Source organism: Vitis riparia, chromosome 9 (genome assembly GCF_004353265.1).
Source record: "Vitis riparia cultivar Riparia Gloire de Montpellier isolate 1030 chromosome 9, EGFV_Vit.rip_1.0, whole genome shotgun sequence".
NCBI classification, from domain to species: Eukaryota; Viridiplantae; Streptophyta; class Magnoliopsida; order Vitales; family Vitaceae; genus Vitis; species Vitis riparia.
Window position 1 is genome coordinate 6,816,154 of NC_048439.1, and position 10,671 is coordinate 6,826,824.

Sequence of the window (10,671 nt, forward strand, 5' to 3'; positions counted from 1 at the left end):
CCCTGAATGATATGACCAAGGAGAAATGACTCTGAACGTTAACAGGGGAAAAGAATGTGGTGACTCAAAATGCATGAATGGGTATTGTGAAACCAAGGTTTGGTTAATCTTGATTTTGATGATAACAAAACAAGGTTTAGAACTAATGACTACATTTTAAGTATGATTAGGCAAGACGACTTCCAAAGTGGCAATCTAAAGACAAATCAAGCCAAGGAGAAATCATGAAGAAGAAGACCACCTCAAAGAGAAGAGTTTTTCAAGACCAAAGCTTCTTAAGATATCTTTGTAAGGTTGTTGGTGCACTAGGACTTTCATGCATTTCATTCTTTATTTATGCACCAAAATCATCCAAGAGTAATATTGTTTTAAATATCTTAAGAATTGGATGATTTCATGTTTTCAACTAAAACCTTATGTTAAATGATTTTCAAATTTGTGTTAAAAGGTTTTAAGTTGAAAATGGTTGAGTATTGAGCCAAAAAAAATGGCTCAACGGGTCGACCGGTTGTGCTCGTTTGGTCGAGGATCGGTTGAGGGAGTCCAAAAAGTTTCTCTCTCTCCCAGTGGCCTTCTCTTCCCGGTCAAGGTTGAACCTCAACCGGTTGAGGTCCGGTCGAGGTCCGGTTGAGGCCCAACGGTCACTTTTCCTAACGGCTAGTCAACCGGTCGACCCCTAGCTCGATCGGTCGAACCCCCAATGGCTAGTATGGCTTTTTTCTTCTATAAAAAGGCTCCAAACTTCATTGTTTCATAAGCTAAACCTTCTCAAATCTTTCTTGATTATATTTGAGCCTTAGAAAAGTATTTTTGAGTGCACCATTATTCCAAAACTTGCATATCTTTAGTGCACCATTCAATCCTAGTTTCTCTTGTATCATTTGAGCTTAAAGTTCTTGTGCTAGGATTTTTGAGAGATCATTTTATTTGTAAATCTTTGAGAGGAATTTTCTCAACTGAGGGGTATCACTTGAGAGGTTGTCCAAGAGTGGGATAACTCTTGAGAAGTGTAAAGGGTGCTTGGAGCCAAAAGTCCAAGAGGGTGAATTAGAACCATAATCCAACTGTAAAGAGATTGGAAGCTTGGTTGAAGCTTCAAGCTAGTGGAACCCTCACTTGGTTAGGAGGTTGAGGAGAGTGGACGTAGGCAAGGAAGTGCTGAACCACCATAAACTCTCATGTTTGCACTCTCTCTTCCTTAACTCTTTTAAATTATATGCAATTGTGTTTATTTTGTTGATTTTATATTTGCATATAATTGTCTCTTATTTTTGCATAGTTTAAATTTGTGAAAAAGAGACCATCACCCTATTTACCCCCCCCTCCCCCTTCTCTAGGGTGATTACCATAGTTTGGATTAGCCTCAAATTCCTAACAATTGGTATCAGAGCAAGGCTTCTTGGTAAGACTTAACCGTCTAAGAAGTAATGGCTATTCCATCAAGCTTATCCAAAATTGAAAGTTTTTTAACCACCCGACCTCCACTTTTCACGGGAACTGACTATCCTTATTGGAAAACTAAAATGACTTGGTTTATCCAATTTACTAGTCTTGATTTATGGGATGTCATTGAAGATGGTCCCCACATTCCTTCAAAATTAGAAAATGGAGTGATGGTTCTAAAACTTAAGCATGAATGTGATGAACTTGATAGAAAGAAAGTTCAATTAAATGCCAAAACCGTTTTTATCTTACATTGTGCTATTGATAGAAATGAATTTAATCGTATTTGACATTGTAAGTCGGCTAAGGAAATTTGGAAACTATTAGAAGTCACTTATGAGGGAAACGACCAAGTTAAAGAGTCTAAAATCAATATCCTTATGCATGATTATGAATTATTTTCTATAAAGGATTTTGAATCTATTGTTGAGATGTTTTCTAGGTTTCTTGTGATTGTGAATGAACTTGACTCCTTGGGAAAGACCTACACCGAAGTAGAGAAAGTCATGAAGATCTTAAGGTCTCTACCAAAGAAATGAGAAACAAAAGTGATGGCTATTCAAGAAGCGAAGGATCTCACCAAGCTCTCACTTGAAGAACTCATTGGGTCACTCGTGACTTATGAGATAGAGTTGTACAATCATCAAAGAGTTGAGGAAAATGAGAAAAGTATAGCCTTTATGGCTATAACAAATGATGATGAAGAGGAAGAGAGTGAAAGTGAAAGTGATGAGGTAAACTCCAACTCTAACCATTTTGATTTTCAAGATGAGCTTCAAAAATTATATTTTAATCTTGAAAAACTTGGTTCCAAAAATATCCCTCTCAAGAAAAAGATTTCTTGTCTTCTAAATGAGCTCAATGAGGATAATGAAAATTTTGAAAATATTGAGAAGACAAAAATCCCTTTTGAAAAGGAAAATGAGGAGCTTAAAATTCTCAAATGGCCAAAAGACTTTTGATATGATTTTGGCAAATCAAAAATTGCATTTTTGATAAAAAGAGGTTAGCCTACAAGCCTTTCAAAAATCATTTTTTTTTTTTTAAAGGAAACCTCTAGTTTTTCGCCTTTAACTATTTGCAATTTTTGTGAAAGAAGAGGTCACTTTGGTGATATTTAAAAATCCCCTCATGTTCTTCAAAACTCTAAATTATTTTGGATTCCAAAGAAAAGAAAGATTAACCCTTTAGGACCCAAAAAGATATGGGTACCAAAGGTTTCTTAAAATTGTTTTGTAGGGATCCATGCAAAAATGAGGATATGCTTACCTTGGAAAGAATGCGTTGACAATATTGGTAACGGTATTCCTTCTAAAGCTAAATTTGCAATTGATATCATTTTTGCTAACACTTGGTATATTTTTTGATAATATAACTTTTGGTATCACTTTGATAAAATTGACATATTTGTTAAACCAAGGTTTTGGATTTAAAAAGAAGATTTTTTATATACCTATGTAAAATTGAATGATCATATGCTTGTGTGCCCTAAAAGTTTTATTTAATTCATGTTAAATATTTTTTTAATGCATATGTTCTCCCAATATTTTTCCAAATCATGCTTTAATTGAGAATGCTCTAAAGATGAACAAATCTTTTATTTGGAAACTATTCTCAAATGAAAAAGGGGGAGATTCATTTTTCATGAGAAATCATATCATGTTTAGTGTTTATTGTTTTAAACTTTTGATAACATGTGATTCCCCATATATACTTTATTGAAACTTTTTATTGATGACAAAAAGGGGGAGAAGTAATGGTAGGTTGCTAACTTGGGAAAATATTTCAATATTGTTTTAGCAATCTTATTCATATTGATGTTACGTGCTTTATTGGTTATATTTGTATGCATCTTCCATATTATATTACCATTATAGTTAATTATTCTAGATTATGATTCCAAGCCACCCACAAGTCTAAAAAAAGTATGCATAATCAGGATTGGTATTGTAAACTTTTAGTCCATTCAGCGTGTCAACTATGTTGATAGAGGGTACACATTGTTGCCGGCAGAAACATTGAGGTAATTCCAAACGTAATGATGCCTTCAATTGTCGTCTTTCCTAGCAAAACCAGTAGGACGTTCTGATTGCTGTGAAGAAGGCAAGCTTTACACAACATACAAGTGCTCTCCACCTGTCTCTAGCCATACCAAGGCATTCCTCACTCTTAATGGCTTTGAGAACAATGAAGATGGCGGTGCTCCATCTGAATGTGACGGCCAGTTCCACTCTGATGACATGCCGGTTGTGGCACTGTCAACTAGGTGGTACAACAAAGGGAGCGGGTGCCTAAACAACATCACTATAACTGCTAAGGGAGAAGTGTGGTTGCCATGGTAATTGATGAGTGTGACTCAACCATGGGATGTGATGGTGACCATGATTATCAGCCTCCCTGTGCTAACAACATTGTTGATGCCTCAAGAGCTGTGTGGAAAGCCTTGGGTGTGCTTCATGACCAATGGGGAGGGCTAGATATCACTTGGACCGAGGCTAAATTTCATGCAGTCATCTATGTTTCAGAGTGTTTGTCTTGCTGCTGTTGTTCTATTTCTTAGTATTTATTCTGTGTATGGTTGAATGTAGTCTCGATACTTCCTGCATTGCATCAGATAATACTAAATCTACTGAACTTATCTAGTTAAATCTGCAACCTATTACTGCCTAATCAATACAAAGATCAACATTGGCTATAAGATCTTCCTGGTCTGAAACAAACCTAAGACACAGCAGAGATCACTGAAAAGAGTTACCAAATAAAGCTGTGACATTGTGAGGTTTTCATTTGATGGGGGCAACTCACAATTTTCTTATATGTTTTGGAAGAATTTTCTCGGTTATAGTTATGATGGTCAAACATATGTAGCTCAAATAATTAATCTGACGGACTATATAACTAGATTACAATGAAGGTGATGTGGATTTTTTGTGATGATCACTCGAAGGGAAAAGAGAAAAAAGAAAAGCAACCAATAGCTTAGCATATCTGCTGCTCTGTGACAACAGTTTCATCAAGTCATAGAAATAAAGAATAGCATATTCTAGATGAGAAGAAGCCAAGAAATCATCACACTTTATTCATTATACGACTATGGTATAAACATACTGCCAATCACTAGGCCGTAAGAGTTTCCTTCATAGAGGATTGCAATGAGACTCAAACACACAAATATACTGATATTTCACCACTGCATGAAAAATACAAACAAAATTGTCAGCTCAACTCTCGAAATTCACTTGTTCAAAGGTTTTTTCAGAGTTATTCTGAATAGATGTGAGCATGATCCAGGACCAGTTTCGGAGCTTCCAGTTTCATGAATATGAAGATTAAGGACTGAAAATTACACAACTAACAGTACAAATTGCCACAATTGCAGATTCATCAGAGTAATGAAGTATTCTTTAATAGGAATTCCAAGAAGTATGTGGTTTCAATTGCAGGCTTTGAAGTCAGATTATGCACAAATTTGAATCTCAATTTTTTTCATCTAATATTTAGATTCAGGGGGGAAGATCACATCCAATATTACTGTACACAGCTGTTCAAATCAAACTCCAATGCCAAACTAAAATTATTAGTGCAGAAAAGACGATTGTGCATAGATCGCTGATGATAGATAAAGCCAACAGAATTTTTTATCCAAGACCAATACTTTGTTTTCTTGTTCCTGTTAAAGGGGGAAGATGGAAGGGGTTCTTGTCAATAATGGATCTAACTCCATTTCCCAAAAATTCCAACCAACTGGGTTATAAATTAAGCAATCTAAGAAGAGGGTGATGTGATGTTATGACCATTAAAAGAAGCTGATATGTTGGAGGCCTTTTTTGTTTTCTTTATTGGCTGAAGACACAATGGAGGTCCTCTAGGATACAGGTTCCCAATTTTGTTTCAGACGAGGAAAGCAACAGATAAATGTAAAAGTGACTTCAAATTATCTTTCCATTACATTTAATTATTCTAGATTATGATCTCAAGCTGCCCACAAGTCTGTAAAAAGGAATGTATAATAAGGACTAGTATTTTAAACTTTAGTCCATTCAGCGTGGCACTTGAGTTGATAGAAGATACGCACCATTGCCATATAGTGATGCCTTCAATTGTTTTCTTTCATAGCAAAACCAGTCGCACACTAGCTCTATATTTTATGTAGATTATCAGAATGCCCCTTCTTGGAACCATACCACTGCAATACACAGATAATAGATATTTACACAAGGTAGTTTTGTAAATCAAATGCCCCTTCTTGGTCATTTGATTTAGGCAATTTCTATATATATATATATCCACTTGGGAACTTGATTTGCATCAAGCATTGAACATAATTTCATAGAGAGAGGCAGAGAGAAACAGAAAGAATGAAGACTTTTGGCTTAAAAGCATCTTTGATCTTAATAGCCATTCTCGTTTTCACAGATTGTTTGAATGTGGGAGGCCAGGTTTGTCACCCAAGTGGCAATATCAGGGGTAAGAAGCCCCCTCCTGGAGAATGCAACCAAGGCAATGACTCTGATTGCTGTAAAGAAGGCAAGCTCTACACAACATACAAGTGTTCTCCAACAGTATCTAGTCATACCAAGGCATATCTCACTCTTAACGGCTTTGAAAAAGATGAAGATGGTGGTGCTCCATCTGAATGTGACAACCATTACCACTCTGATGACACCCCGGTTTTGGCACTGTCAACTGGATGGTATAACAAAGGGAGCAGGTGCTTAAACAACATCACTATAACAGCTAATGGGAGGAGTGTGGTGGCCATGGTAGTTGATGAGTGTGACTCAACCATGGGATGTGATAGCGACCATGATTATCAGCCTCCATGTGCCAACAACATTGTTGATGCCTCAAGAGCTGTGTGGAAAGCCTTGGGTGTGCCTCAAGATCAATGGGGAGGGCTAGATATCACTTGGACCGATGCCTAATTTCATGCAGTTATTTATGTTTCAGATGTTTTCTGTGTTACTGCCTTTGTTCCTATTTCCTACCATGTATTCTGTGTATGATCAAGCTTAGTCTTGACCGTTCCTATTTTAATAGTTAATACTAAATCTATCAGATTTCTCTATTAAAATCCTTTGTGAGTGAATGAGAAACTGGGACGTCAAATCTACAATCTATCACTGCCTAACCATTTATGTAATCTTCCTATAAATAGGAGTTGAAGATTCTCATTTAGAACATTTTTTACACTTTTTTGATTTTGGAATTTTCTAGAGATTCTATCTCTTAATATAATTCTCTATTTTCTTAGTATTCAAACATGCCTTGTGAGACCAAATCTCTAAGCATGAATGACTAAATCTCGTTTTCTCGGAAGAAGGAGGATCTAAAGACAAGATTTATGGTGAATTAGAGAAATGAAGCTTAATTTTTCAAAGTAAATTGATCCAATTGATTGATTAATTGAACTTTAAGGAATTTTCTCTTCAATTTGTCTTAAATGACTACTATAATGCAAATTAGGTAGATTTATTAAATTCTTAAAGTTAGATTTAATGAGATCGAATAGTTGCATTATACGAATTATTGGAAGATGATTTAAGATGAATTGAATATATATACGATTTGATTTGATCTTTTGAATTAAATTACCTAATTTGAAGAAAAATAGTATCTAGTCTTAAAGCTAAATAAAAAATCAGTTTAGATGAGAATTTAGATTTTCACTTTAACTTGACGAAGAATAGATCTCGATACCTAGTCACCATAGAGATTGTTTTGTATAAAATCTTAATTTCGAGAGTTTTTTTTCTATTAATTTTCTTTCAAAATTTGATTGTATTACATTGAATTGTTTTTCCCAAAATTTAAATAATTGTTATTTTCATTTTCATCATGAATTGTTATTCCATTTTTACTTGATCACTTTCATTTCATTTCTTTTTATTTAAGTCTTAATCGTCGAAAATAATCCATTATAGTGAATGATGCCTAAAATCGTTATACTACCATAGCTTTTGCTAAAAACCATTTTTGATAAGACAAAAGTTACCATTACCATAGTGAATTAGGTTATAAATTGTGTTTTGATACGATAATAACAAAACTTTCATCAATCATGAGCCCTTCTCAATCTCCATAAGCCTTGAAACCATAATAGTTGGCTAGGTCTCATATATGTCTTTTCTACTATTCAAATATCTCCTCGAATCACTTGGTCTAGGGATAGGTGTTGTTTATTTGTTTTTAGTTGAAAAATTAATTATTTGTTTTTAGGTTAGGTCATGTTTTTATATTTTCTTTTATTGGATTTTAGTTTTGTATTGAGATTTTTATTGAAATCAGGTTGCTAAAGTTCAAAATTGGAAGCTTATAATAGAGTACCAAAGCAATGGTTATTATGACTATATGAAAACACCATCCATGCTTGTATCAATTTACAAATCGGTAAGTGAGCTTCTAAATGTCAAACCTGCATAAGAGTATAAGTCAATAAGAGCTTATTTAACTCTTTTTTTGAATCATCTTTATGCCCAATCTACTAGTAAATTTATATTTTATTTTGACTTTGTTACTCAATCTAAATGACAAAACTTTTATCCTAATCTCTAGGTATAATCCTCCATGTAAGCCTCATTTTTATTAAAAGTATTTGCACATCTTAAACAATTTGAGAATGAAAGGATGGAATAATGTTGGAAAAGATACTCAAAGTTATTGCACTTTTTCCTACAACGTGGATTTGAACTTTAGCAAGTCATTTCCTACTTTATAATGTTGTAACTAAAAAAACTTGTCATTGAGTGGGGAAAACTTTGTTGAGATGGAACCAACTATAACCATATGAGCTAAGTTATAAAGATATGAATGAAATTTAAAATTCTTTGATATTAACTTTAGTTGGGAGGGAAATCTCCAATTTCTTTTAGTTACATCATCGTTTGCTAATTTTTTTAATGGTTCCATAAGATCAACAAAGCTTAGGGGATTTGCTTAAAAAATATATGAATAGTCAATTAGTTTTGATGAACAACTTAAAAGCAATCCATGCTAAGATGAGAGCACTTAATTCTAATTCAAGTGATTACACTAACTTAACAATTCACATTTTGGCTAAATTTGAGTACACTAAGTTTGAAGGCCAAAGTCTTTAAACTTCTTATACTTGGATTTCAAGGTTCCAATGAACCTGGACAAACTGTTCAAGTACTTAACCTACTTGAAGTCTTTTCTTTCACAATAAGTAAATAAGAAAGAATTTAATGCTTCCAATCCTAGATACAAGTTTAATTCACAATATAAATATAAGCTAAGATCGATTTAGAGGTGCACAAAAAAGATTTGCTAGTGAAGAAATCAATGTACTTTGAAGAAGAGTTTTGAGTGAGGAAAAAAATGTTTTTCCAATTGAATGCATTTGTTATATTATCAATAAATGCTTTAAAACTATTCAATTTATAGGTTTCTGAGGTCAGTCGTTGATGTTAGGGGTGACAATTCATGTTGGTGGGTTGTGTTTGTGTTGTGTCAAAGCCTAGATATTCTACTACATAGTTCAACACAAACCCAACATGAATAATAATCGTGTAAAAAATATAAACCCAAATACTACCTAATTATTAAATAGGTAACACATGGTGTAACCTGTTTAACCTATTTAATAATCATGTCCTATTTAATTCTTAGGTTGAGTTAGAGTTTGCATATGTTTATATGATTAATATCTTAACAAAAAATGTTTATGACTCAATTGATCTATTTATTTAAAAACAAATTTAAAATGAGTTAAATATGTGTTAAATGGTTTAAAAATATAATTAGGTTAATAGTGGAATTATTAAATGGGTTAATTCAGGTCAAATTCATGTTATTCAGATTGACTAAAAAATGACTTACTTATTAAACAAATTATGTAGGTTGTCACGAATGTGGTCCAAACCCATTTATACTTAACTCAAATCTATGAAAAGCGTGTTGGCGAATTGTATAGAGAGAGAAAGAGAGAGTACAAAAACACCCTCAATTGGTCGAGCCTAATGGGCTCAACCGATTCTTGACCCCCTTGATCGATAACATTGTAAAGTACTTGAAAACCGCAGTTTAAGGTTTGAAACTTCTAGGAATTTGGGTAACCCTTCTTAAAATATTTTAGAAAAGGTTTAAAAATAATTTAGCTCAGTGTTTTAATTGGAAACAATAATTTATCAAAATCTTTAATAAAGACAACCAATTTAAGCTTAGGTAAAGATGAAAATAAACTTTTAAGTGCATAAGAAATTTTTTAAATTTAAATATATCAATAAATACCATCTTACATCATAGGTCACTTCAAGTTTTCAAGGATCCCAAGTCTTCACTAAATTTATCTTCTTCCATAATTACTTCAATTTTCATTGAAATTTAACAAATAAACCAAAAAAGCTTAACTTGATTTGAATCATTGGTATCATTAGTTGTGTTAGTATCATTAAAACTTGAGTAGGAGAACCCTTGGGTTAATAGAAGATTTATTAAAATGAATAGAATCATGAGAACAATGATTTTTGGAAAGGAGTTGTGTGAATATTATTATCTTGATTCACATCAATAACTCAAAACAACTCATGACATCACATTTAATGATTAGCTAGTAGACCGATAATTTTTCACTAAGAAAGTTTCAAGTCATTACTCATCATAATGTAATTACTTTGCAAATTATACTTTCTTAATTGTCCATTACATAGATCAAGTTAATTTTCATTCATGTTTGGCCTATTGGAAAAATGGTTTTACTAAGATAACTCAAAACTATTTATGGGTGAATGAAAAGTGACACCTTTTTGAAAAAAAAGATTTAAAATAACCCTTCGAATAGACATATTTTGTATCTTAATTTCCAATGAACATGTCTTGTTTCTTAAAGATACGATATCTTTAATAGCCACCACTTACAACAACCCATAGTAATATTTTCAATTCATTCAATTTGTCCTTTCCATTCTTTTATCCATTTAGTCACTTATTATTTTAAGTTTTATCCAACAAGTAGCATTCTAGCATGAACATCTAATTAAATCTTCATTCAATCGAGGATTGAAAAGAGTACAAACCATCAAGTAATTTACTATTTTTTTGTGATTTGGAGCATTACTGTCGTAAATAATCGTTGCATTATGGACAATCAACTTTATATTATAAGCATGTGAAGTGAAAATTTTCAAGATATAGAATTAAAAAAATAGAAGTCAATGCATTTATTTGATCAGATGATAAATTATTGATATAAATTTTAGTGAAAATTAT

The 10,671-nt window shown here is 32.9% G+C and overlaps 1 pseudogene; it reads left to right on the forward strand.

Annotated features, from left to right (window-relative positions):
* The first annotated feature begins 1,994 nt into the window (after positions 1–1,994).
* LOC117921744 lies at positions 1,995–6,425 on the forward strand (annotated as a pseudogene).
* The last annotated feature ends 4,246 nt before the right edge of the window (positions 6,426–10,671 follow it).